Source organism: Pyrus communis, chromosome 15 (genome assembly GCF_041283825.1).
Source record: "Pyrus communis isolate YQ-2024b chromosome 15, ASM4128382v1, whole genome shotgun sequence".
NCBI lineage: Eukaryota > Viridiplantae > Streptophyta > Magnoliopsida > Rosales > Rosaceae > Pyrus > Pyrus communis.
Genome location: NC_142579.1, coordinates 1,273,322 through 1,283,701, shown reverse-complemented (window position 1 = coordinate 1,283,701; position 10,380 = coordinate 1,273,322). Strand labels below are relative to the sequence as shown.

General features: G+C 34.3%; 1 long non-coding RNA gene across 7 annotated transcripts; it reads left to right on the top strand.

Moving 5' to 3' along the window:
* The first annotated feature begins 3,945 nt into the window (after positions 1 to 3,945).
* On the top strand, positions 3,946 to 7,636 carry LOC137714607 (uncharacterized). 7 transcript variants are annotated; one of them, XR_015957066.1, is made up of 6 exons: positions 3,996 to 4,204; positions 4,332 to 4,391; positions 4,515 to 4,755; positions 5,241 to 5,368; positions 6,095 to 6,137; positions 6,836 to 7,636. It is a non-coding gene; the product is annotated as an uncharacterized LOC137714607 (long non-coding RNA). The 7 variants fall into 7 exon arrangements; XR_015957070.1 differs by having other exon boundaries at positions 3,994 to 4,204; positions 4,652 to 4,755; positions 5,241 to 6,137; XR_015957065.1 differs by having other exon boundaries at positions 3,995 to 4,204; positions 5,241 to 6,137.
* The last annotated feature ends 2,744 nt before the right edge of the window (positions 7,637 to 10,380 follow it).

Here is a 10,380-nt window from a genome sequence, read left to right as displayed (position 1 = left end):
GTATAGAGTTGTTTGAGTTTGTCCCATACAGCCTTGAAGGTTGGGGCAGAGGCAATAAGAGAGACAACTTGTTCGGAAACGGATGCGAGGATGGCATGGAGCATCAGCTGATCTTGGCGTAGCCAAAGATTATACGCCGATGTCAATGACAAGGTGTTCGATTTTTCTGGGCAGGGATATGTTCCATCGACATATCTCAGGAGATCATACCCTATGAGGAGGGCAATAAATTGAGCACGCCAAGAGGGATAGTTCATGGGCGTGAGTTTGATAGGCAGTTGGGCAGCGACATTGATCGTAATCAACGATTTGGAGTTGTCAACTGAAAGCAAAGAGTTGGATGGGTGGGCAACGGAACCGGAGTTGGTTGATTGCTCGTCTGACATTGTGAGCGCACAGTAAAAAAAAATTGAGAAACTGCTCGTTAGAGCTTAGGGCTCGTTGATACCATAGAATGTTTTGAGTTTGGCTGAATAGCTTTCATTAATTTATTTACAAGGACTAATACAAGATGATATACTAGTCCAAGAGTGACTTTACACGGAAAGTAATAAATGAAAACAGGTAATTAGCAGCAGCTATATATACAAATTAACAATTAGAGATTATGTAAAAGTCAACGGTTGATTTGCCTAGCTGGGATGCTTGATATCTAGAGGAGATGGTGTCGTCATGGCTGGTGTGGGAGCGATAGATGGAGATGATGAGACTTCCCTTTTACATCCATGGTCAACATATACAAGGCGTGTTGTATTGCAAACCAATAACGTACATCTACGTACTCTTACTAGTTCTTATGATGCATATACACATAACATGCTTTAATTCTTAGATTGTTACCCTACCGAAAACAGAACCCATTGCAGGAAAACTTTTTATGTGTCACGTTTAGTCGAGGCACAGAACATGCTTTAATTATTAAATGGTTATGGATTCCAAAGAAAACACCAGCAATTGTTATGGATTCCAACAATGTTTTAGTTAGTTTAAGACCCCATTGAATATTAGAGGTGGTTCTTGTTCTATGCCCGATCCCTGGCTGGACTTGGAAAAATCTCAAACTCTTCCTTCGGGATAAACGATGAACTCGTATTTTGTGTTAACAAAATTCGCCTTCATAGTTCCAGTCGGTAGTCCCAGTGATTAATGTCTTCTCCTTCATTTTTCTTCCCTTAGTGAAGAACACTGTCTACCATTGAAGGAGATAAATTGAGAAAAAGTGAGACACTTATGTGGCCCATTGCCAGGCCGTCCATCATGGTGCTACATTGAAGAACACTATCTACCACTAAATAATCACTTCATTGCAAATGTCCAAATGCACTCCAAAGTAAAAACTTGTGTACATTTGACACCTAATAATCTTTTTGAGTACTCATTGTTATTGTTTTAGCAGCAAATTATGTGTTTTTTACTCAAGTTCCAAAAAGTGCCAAATACAAGCTCGTTTGATCCCATGAATGTCGAAAACAATCAAAATACACTCCAAAAGAAAAAACTGTGTTCTTTTGACAACTATTAAGCTTTTGATCGTGAGGCCCTAGTAACATATTATGTGTTTATTTGCTTACGTTCTAAAGAGTGTCAAACGCACGCTCGTTTGATCCCATGAATGTCATAAACTGTCTAAATACACTCCAAAGTGAAGAACTACGTACTTTTATCACCCAAAAAACTTTTGATCAATTGAGTATTCATTCTTAAGGTCATAGTAGCATATTATATGTGTTTATTTGCTTAAGTCCCTTAAGGTGTCAAACGCACGCTCGTTTGATCCCATGAATGCTGCAAACAGTCAAAAAGTGAAAAATAGTTTACTTTTGCCACCACTATAAGCTTTTGATATTTCGAGTGCTCATTCTTAAAGATCTTAGTAGCATATTATATGTGTTTATTTGCTACTAAGCACCTTAAACAGAAGAACTACTTCATTAGAAATATTGTTGAAGAAAAAGAAATTAATCTCGTCTATTGCAGAAGAGGAGCTGACGTCTTCATCAAACGTCCTTTTGCGTAATGTTTTGTGGCGATTTTTGTGGCTTTGTGAAGGCCACGTTAGTATTTTGCTTTTTTGGCTTGGAAGTCAATATGGCTGCACACAAATAGGAGGTATTGTGTAGGAGAGTTTAAGGAATTGAAAAAGAGACTCTCTCGAAAATCTCTCTCCGTTGAACTCAACGAAAGGCCAAAGAACTACTTTCTGGTCTTCTTGGCTCGAGATTTTTTTTTAAAGGAAATTTAGCACTGAAAATCTCACTCCGTTGAAATCAACAAAATATTGTGTGTATAGTCTAGCTTGATACAGAAAATCCAACGCTGAAAAGGCCTTCGATAGTTAATTACTTCCGACAAATAAATGAGTGAACAATTTGTAACCAAAGCTCGATATCATGAAAATAATAACTTTGGAATGGCTGGCAACATCCAATTGATAAAATAATTTTGCTAATAACAGAAAAATTTATCAAATGTAGGCTTCTTTCAACCAACTTATAACAGTTATAAACTTCTAACTTAAATCAAAATAGGGCATAGCGCAGAGTATGAGTCCAATGCATGGCACCCAACTCCTCAAATCCACTTGACTCGCGAACAAAATGAGCATGATCAATGGCCAACTTATAGAAAGCGCGTTGCATTTCAAACCAATATCGTACATCTACGTACTCTCGCTAGTTCTTAGGATGCATAAACACATAACCTGCTTTAATTCCTAGATTGTTCCCTGTCGAAAACACAACCCATTGCAAAAAAAAAAATTATTTGTCACTTTGAGTCGAGGCACATAGCATGCTTTAGTTCTTAAATTGCTAGAGTTTATCCCAAAGAAAACTCCAGCAATTGTTATGGATTCCAACAATGTAGTAGTTTGTTTAAGACCCCGATGAATATTAGAGGCGGTTCTTGTTATATGCCCCATCCCTGGCTGGACTTAGAAAAATCACATTTTTGCACTAAAAAGTTAATCCTGGTACTATTTACTTTACCATTTATTTTGTCCTTATCATTAAAACTCAAAGTTTTTAAGCCATTTTCATTAGTTTTCCTTTATTTTTTAAGTTTTTCATTGCCCGTAGGAGTCCCATTGCCGTTAGCACTTGTAAATTTTTTAATGAGAATAGTACAGGTTGGATTGATACGTCTGCCTTACCAATTTGGTAGGTGCCTGAATTTTTTCATTTGAATAGAAAAAGGGTTCCAAACCTCGATAAGCTTACGTATATAGGGCGAATGTGTTGTAATGAACGCAAATGGTTAGTACAATAGTATAGTAGAACGTGCTTCTTTTGCGAAATCTCACACATCACAACATTAGATTACAGTATAACCTACTTCTCGCATCTCTCTTGATCTGTTACTTATTCCTCTCATCCACATGTTAAAAAACTATCATTTGATATCTTAGCCCATATTTAGATCAAGACTTTACTTATAAATAAAATAAGGCTCCACTTTGTACACTTGAGGCAAACCGATCCGGCATTTTTAAAAAGGATAGGGAACTTCTCACTGAAGGAGGCGGGAATTCGATTTTAAAGATATATTTAATATTTATTAATATATATTTTTTTTGCTTTCTGGCAATTCGAATTGGGATATGGAAATGGATTAATGTTTGATTTGGGTTTAAATGTGAACATATATATTTTTTTTTTTTGTGGGGTGGGGAGAGGGGCTGCAATTTTAAACTGGATTAATCGTTTTAGGGAAATTTTTTAAAGCCAATAAAGCGGAGGGCATTTGTTATGTATTTTTGTGTTCGTGTCGTTTTCGTGACATACATGATATTTAATGGGTTGTACATTAAAATAAACAGGTAATATGACTTGACTTGGTACCGGTTAAAAAAAAATTTAAACCTAATAAATAATAAAATGAAAAATTTATATATACTAAAACCTAAAGGAATTGTTATTAGCCTGCTAAAAATCTTATTCTACACTCTTTCACAAATGTATTTTTTTTTAATGGGTTAATAACAATTTCCAAACCCAAACTCTCGGTTACTGTTTATTGACAGCACCACCGCGCTCAAACACACACGCCCTGCGTCTGCAACAGCACCACTGCGCTCAAACACACACACCCTCTCTCTCTTCTCTTTCTCTCTCTTGCAGTCTCTCCTCCCCCATACTCAATCCTCTGCTTCTTCTCTGATTCATGGTTGCGTGAATTGTAAAAAGGCTTCGAGTACAAATTTGGGGTGGGATCTGGGTTTTCTCTGCATTGCCGAACTTTTGCATTTTTTTTTTCTGGATTTCAATTAAGAAATGAATAAATTTAGTTGTAATTTAAAGTTTTGATTTTTTTTTTCAATTTTGTTAATGCAGAACAGCTTTGATCTTCTCCAGGACTATTTTGCGCTGCTTCCGAAATATCTCCGTCTCGATGTGAGTGGGTTTTTTTCATTCTGTGTGAATTATCCAGTTTTTTTTTTTTTTTTTTTTTTTTTTTTTGTCAAAATCCAGTTGTTGAATTTGATAAAGAATCTGACTTTGAAATGAGAGAGACAGAGACAGAGAGGGAGAAGTATGGTAGTCCAAAAAGGTGTAGGATTAAGCGATTGGAGACATACAAAGAGTGAGGGAGGGATGGGTGTAGGGCTGATTTTCTGGTTCTACCCAAAAACCTAATACAAATTGCACATTAGTGTTTTAGGGTTTACTCCACACAGCAGACGATGAGAGTTCCAGAGACTCCAGCCCTTCGCCGCTGTCTCTCCCTTTTGTCGTCGTCAGCTCATCCGTAACCATGGTATTTTCTCGGACCAATTTTCTCTTATCCTCTGTTTGATTCCTGTAAATTGAGCTGGTTTCGACAATTTCCAGGGCTAAGTTCTACTAGGAAAATTTCGTTGATTACTATTTACTTTTATCTTTCCAATATATTTGGATGCTGTATACTAACATTTACAACTCAACTGAATCTATGAACTACCATTTTAGGTTATTTTTCTTAATATTTCTCTAAAAAATTTCGTACTGTTTGAATGGATCCTGCAATTTTGATGAAGCTGAAGTATAAATTTTTATTTATAAACAAAAAAAAAAAAAAACTTATTTCTTAGCCTATTTTTTCTCGAAATGTAAGCCACATTCATGATAGACTAGGCATTGGGCATATATAATAAGTAATAACCATAATAAATGATTTACTTTGGTGAATATTTGTTGATAATCCCTGTATGCGGATTGAAAAATATGAGTATCTTCGTTCTGATTATGCATCTTTTGAGGTAGGCAATAGCAAGAAAAAAGTCAATGACTCTGATAACATGTCGCTGGTAAATGAGAAGCAGAGTAAGCAAATTACAGAGATACCGAAGAGTACAAAATGCCACTGGTATGGATTGACTTGAAAATGACTGGTGAGGGTAATATTGCTTTAGTATATATGAAAATGTATGACTAAATAACATTGATAATTTCTTTGCTACTCTTGGGAACTAGTTCTATGTGGAATTTTGTTGTATGGACTATGGAGTAAATACATGTTGCACGACGTGACTTATTCGAGTTTATTAGGAGGTCATGGGGATACCCATGGAAAGACAAGCTCAGGTCCTTTCCATGATCTTTTGTAATCTTCCTTTCACAGTTGGAAAGGGGGAGGTTTTGTTTCTGGGATGATATTTGGATTGGGATTCCTATTTCAGTGTCATTTTCTCCCATCTCGATAGGATCTCTTTGCCAATCTTCACAAAATTACACAGGTTGTTCACTGTTCGGCTTCCCTTCTCGATGTTTCCTCTCGCTTCTTTCTTGCAACAATTTGTTTTCTGTTTTAATATCAATTGAGAGTGTTGAAGGGATGTGCAAATAGATGGGAAGAAGTAGAATTCATTTTGATTAAAGAAAGTGAGAATTAACCTTGCTATTTTATACTTCTTGGTTGTTTTGATGAAGTTGGGAATAAGTTAAATAGATTGACAGTAACTACCAGTATATGGATTGAAGGAGGAGGAGAGAGGAGGAGAGAGGGCATAATAATTCAATTTGGTTTCCATCTGTACATTCTGCATTTCCAATGGCAATTTCAAACCTTTTCTTTTCTGCTTCTAAATTTTTATGCTTTTTGGGTTTTTTTAAGGCAGTTTTGAGGAAAAGCATAACAAAGAAGAGTACTACTACAATGATGTGAGTGCCCTCTATCCTTAATATGGTCAAATGGGGGTGCAAATTTCATATTTTTCTTAATATGGTCAAATGGTATGCAAATGAGATTGCGTTAAGCTTTTGGGTTTAACTCTCTCACTCTCTTTGTGTTTGGGTTCCATTTATGGTTTTCTTTCTTTGTTTCTCTATTTCAGTTCTCCTTTGGTTTTAACCCTTTCTTTTTTTTTTTCCTTTTTTTTTTTTTTTTTTTTTTTTTTTGTTCATTCATCTTTATACTATTATCGGCATATCATGAGGTTTAAAGAAAACTGAGAAATTGAAAAATTTTGAATACTCAAAGCATGCCCTTCTGTCTAATGCTCTCATAAAAAAGTCTCATGGCCACGAGGGGAGTATATAAGACTGATGAAGGTCAAGTATCCATACAAACTATAAAAGGTTTGTGTATCCAAGTATTTGGAATCTTAAGAAAGAACAATAATTTACTATTATGAAAGGTTTTGACAGTTAGTTTTGATCCGTGGTCCTGATTGGTAGTTTTGGACAAGTAACATAATCTCTTTATCCGAACGATGATTGAGATAATATTGTTTAAATCATCTCCTTATCTCTAAATCTTTTAGTGCAATACTAATAATTTCACTGCTAATGAGAACTTTACTTGGGATTTTCTTTTGTGTTGTTGCTTCTGATTTTACTGATTAATGTATTTCTTGAAGGTGGTGATGTAATCATAAGAAAAAGTCGAGTTCTTTAGTTCATTGCAAGTCGACCCATTGCCAGGTATCTCTCTCTCAAGATATTACCAATTAGGTGTATTTATACTCTTATTGGATGTGAATTTTTAAAATAATGATGTAACTGCTTGATAACCTATGCATCGTTTGGAGTTTAAATATACCACTTAAATTGTGGGTAAATGTAAATGTGAAACTTATAAACTATAACCTCATCCATCATTTATTTTAGACATCACTCAAGTTGTGAGGAAATGTAACTAGCCAATTTATGAAAATTATTAGCACTCAATGTACAATTGTATTTCATAATTTTTGTGAATAATCTATTTATCAGCAGAGTGTGCTTTAAAGAAAAAACAGTTCATAGAGTAAGAGAAACAGCCAAGTGCCACTGTGTAAGATTCTAAGACTGCTGAATTGGAATACTCAGAGAAACAATATGCATAGGGATCACTAATAATGTTTTTTTGGTGTATGTATCTCATATGTTGGAAGGCACCCTAACATTGAAAACAGCACTTCTTTTTGTACAAACTTTGCTTTCTGCTCCTCACGGATGATCCTCAAGATGCTGTGGTGGCACAACGGGTTAAACTCGCTTTTTTCCTTTAACCAAATATGTGTATGGATTAGTGGTGGACTATGTTTAGTGAATGTGTATTTGAGCTCTGTAGATGACTGCATGTTGTGTTGACTTCAGATTTTTGTTATCAATCACTCTTTCAAGTGCTTATTTGAATCATTTAATCCCAAATTCAAAAAACTGAAATTGCCTGATAATCTCTGTAAGTTCTTATTTTCTATGATCTCTAAGATTGTACCTTAGATGCTTAACCTCTAAATTGTTTATTTTGTTGAGTTTCTGCGTTTAATTTCTTTTTGTTGCCTACCCTTTTCTTGGTATGTTTTGAGACCCTTCGCATATGCTGATGAAATGGTCCATCTTTGATTATGCCTAATTTCGGTTTTTAAAATGTTCTGGAATTTACAAATGCTCATTCTTCTCGTTGTATTTTGTTTTTTTATTCTTCAGATTTTCTTTTTGAAATTGCAATTCATCAGTAAATTTGCTTTGATTCTCTATCAACCAATAATGTAAACCATTAACAGAATTAAGGCTAAACGCTTTTTTTTTTTTTTTTTTTTTTCACCACATCAACCCGAAACTAGCCATAAGTCTCTCATGAATATTTTTTATTTTTTCCTAGAACTCTTGTGACTTTTCTTTTGGGATGAAGTTGGAATTATATTGGGGATGGGACATCATTTTTGTCGTATATCTCTTGACTGACTTATAAATGTTTCCACAAGGACTTTGTCTACCGTCAATATGGGGCTGGATGTAGAAGAATCAACCTCTTTTCATAAATTTCACGGTTGAGCAAAATCTCCTCCAATTATACTTTTCACCGGTACAAAAAAAAAAAAAAAAAAAAAACATCTTAAGACAAAAATAAAAGAATAAGGCCTATAGAATATTATTCATCGTGAGATATATAATTGTATATGCAAGTGGTGGGTTGTCTTGATGGATATAGTCTTCTTCCTTGACCAATGAGAGTAAACTCTGTTTACTCTGATACATAATTTGTCTTCTAAATGACTTATACTCATTCATTGCACAACGTTTATTTCAGAGAACCTTCTAAGAGTTGTATTTCTCAGGTTACTAAGTCTGGATGCGCTTGCAATTTGCAAACACGGTGAAACACAAGAACTTGTCATGTTTCTTTTTCTCTCATTTCTTGTGGTCTGGGTTTCTTTGCCCTCTGACTTGTAGAACAATTATTACCATCTGCATGCCTGATTACAACCATGTGACTTTTGTCCTATTTCTGTTGACCAATAAATTTTCCATAACGACTTTGTCTACCGTCTTTGTGGGGATGGATGTAGAAAAAGGAAGCTCTTTCATAAAATTCCAAGGTTGAGAAAAGACTTCTCCTCCAATTATATGTTTCTTTGGGAAAAAAAAAAAAAAAATCTTAAGACAAAAACAGAAATAAGATCAGCTCTAGAATATTATGCAAGACTAATGTTGAGATGCCAATTGTTATGAATCAAATTACTTGAAAAGCATATAACGTGATTTTTACGTTATGAATCGAATTACTTGAATGGCATAAACTGATTGGCTCTTAGTTCAATTCAGTTTGCAATTCTCACATGGATATGTTTACATAAACGCATCGAACACTATGAAAATGAAAGAATAGAAGGGAAATAATGTTAAATACTTAGAAAATATCCACCTACAAAGTAATAACTTGAAAGAGATGCAAAATACAAGAGATACACAGACATGTTTGGACCCATTCGGGCAAACTTTCTTGCTAGTCGAGCAAGTTCGTACAGGTTGATGAAGTGATTTGAAAAGAAAAGAGTTTTTCTTAAAAGAAATCGATACTGCATGCAATGTAGCAACGCCTTAAACATGAATACAAGTCCAAAGCTTACAAAAGGAATTGGAAAGAAAGTAGGCTGCAGAGCTTTAAAATCTTTTTGAGTTGTGAGTTGAGTGTCATTTTCTTCTTTGTTTATGCAACTTTATGTAGAACATACATTTCTTCTAGTTTAAGCTTTTTACTCTCAAAATAATTCTTTATGCTCCCAGTTGTTGATGTGATTAATGACATAAGATAAGAACTTACATTGCAACTTGAGCTTTCATCTCCTCAAAAACTACAAAAATGCCATCGAAACGTAACTTTTCCTCAATAAAATCCGATTGGGTTAAATGTATAGCTTGAAGGGTGTTTGTCGCCTACAACGATGTGTGAACTTTCAAATCCTGGGCCTCGATTACTGTTCTCTTCTGTTGAAATTAAATAGTCGTTGGTACTTGAGTGAAATAAAATCATTGGGCCAAACTTATTTTAGTTCCAAACATCTTGTTTATTTTTTTTTCTCCTCCTAATTAATTAGGGCAGAACATTGTCTACCACTAAAAGAGATGAATGATGAAAAAAGTAAGGAATTTTATTTTCCAGAAAAAATAGTTATTAATTTTCATCCAAAAAAGAAAAAGGAAAATTTTCAGATCGACCAAGATAAAATTTAATTGATCAACAAATAAATCCTTCGATCTGAGGACTGGTCATTCCTCAAAAATCATAACTCTAAAAAAGTTATATCAAATTTTGCAACCACATGTTTTTGACCGACATATAAATTTTTAAGAAAACTAGATTTTAGTCCTTAAAAATGATTACTTTTAGATAAATAATGTAAGAATGATTAAAAACTAATTTTAGTTCTTTGACTCGTGTCCAAATCATCATTTTTATTACACGTCATATTTAATTTCTTTTATGTAATTTTACTATGTTTTATCCTATATTACCCCTAAGTATTGCTTTTGAATGGTTTCACAATTGAATGATTTTTTTTTTTTTTTAAATTCGAAATGAGCATTTAAAGATGCAACATCAAATGAATTAGAGATTAGGCTTCTTCTTTTTTTTTTTTTAGTACATCGAGGGAGAATTCGGCTAAGCTAGCCTAATTTTGTATTGAATTCGTCA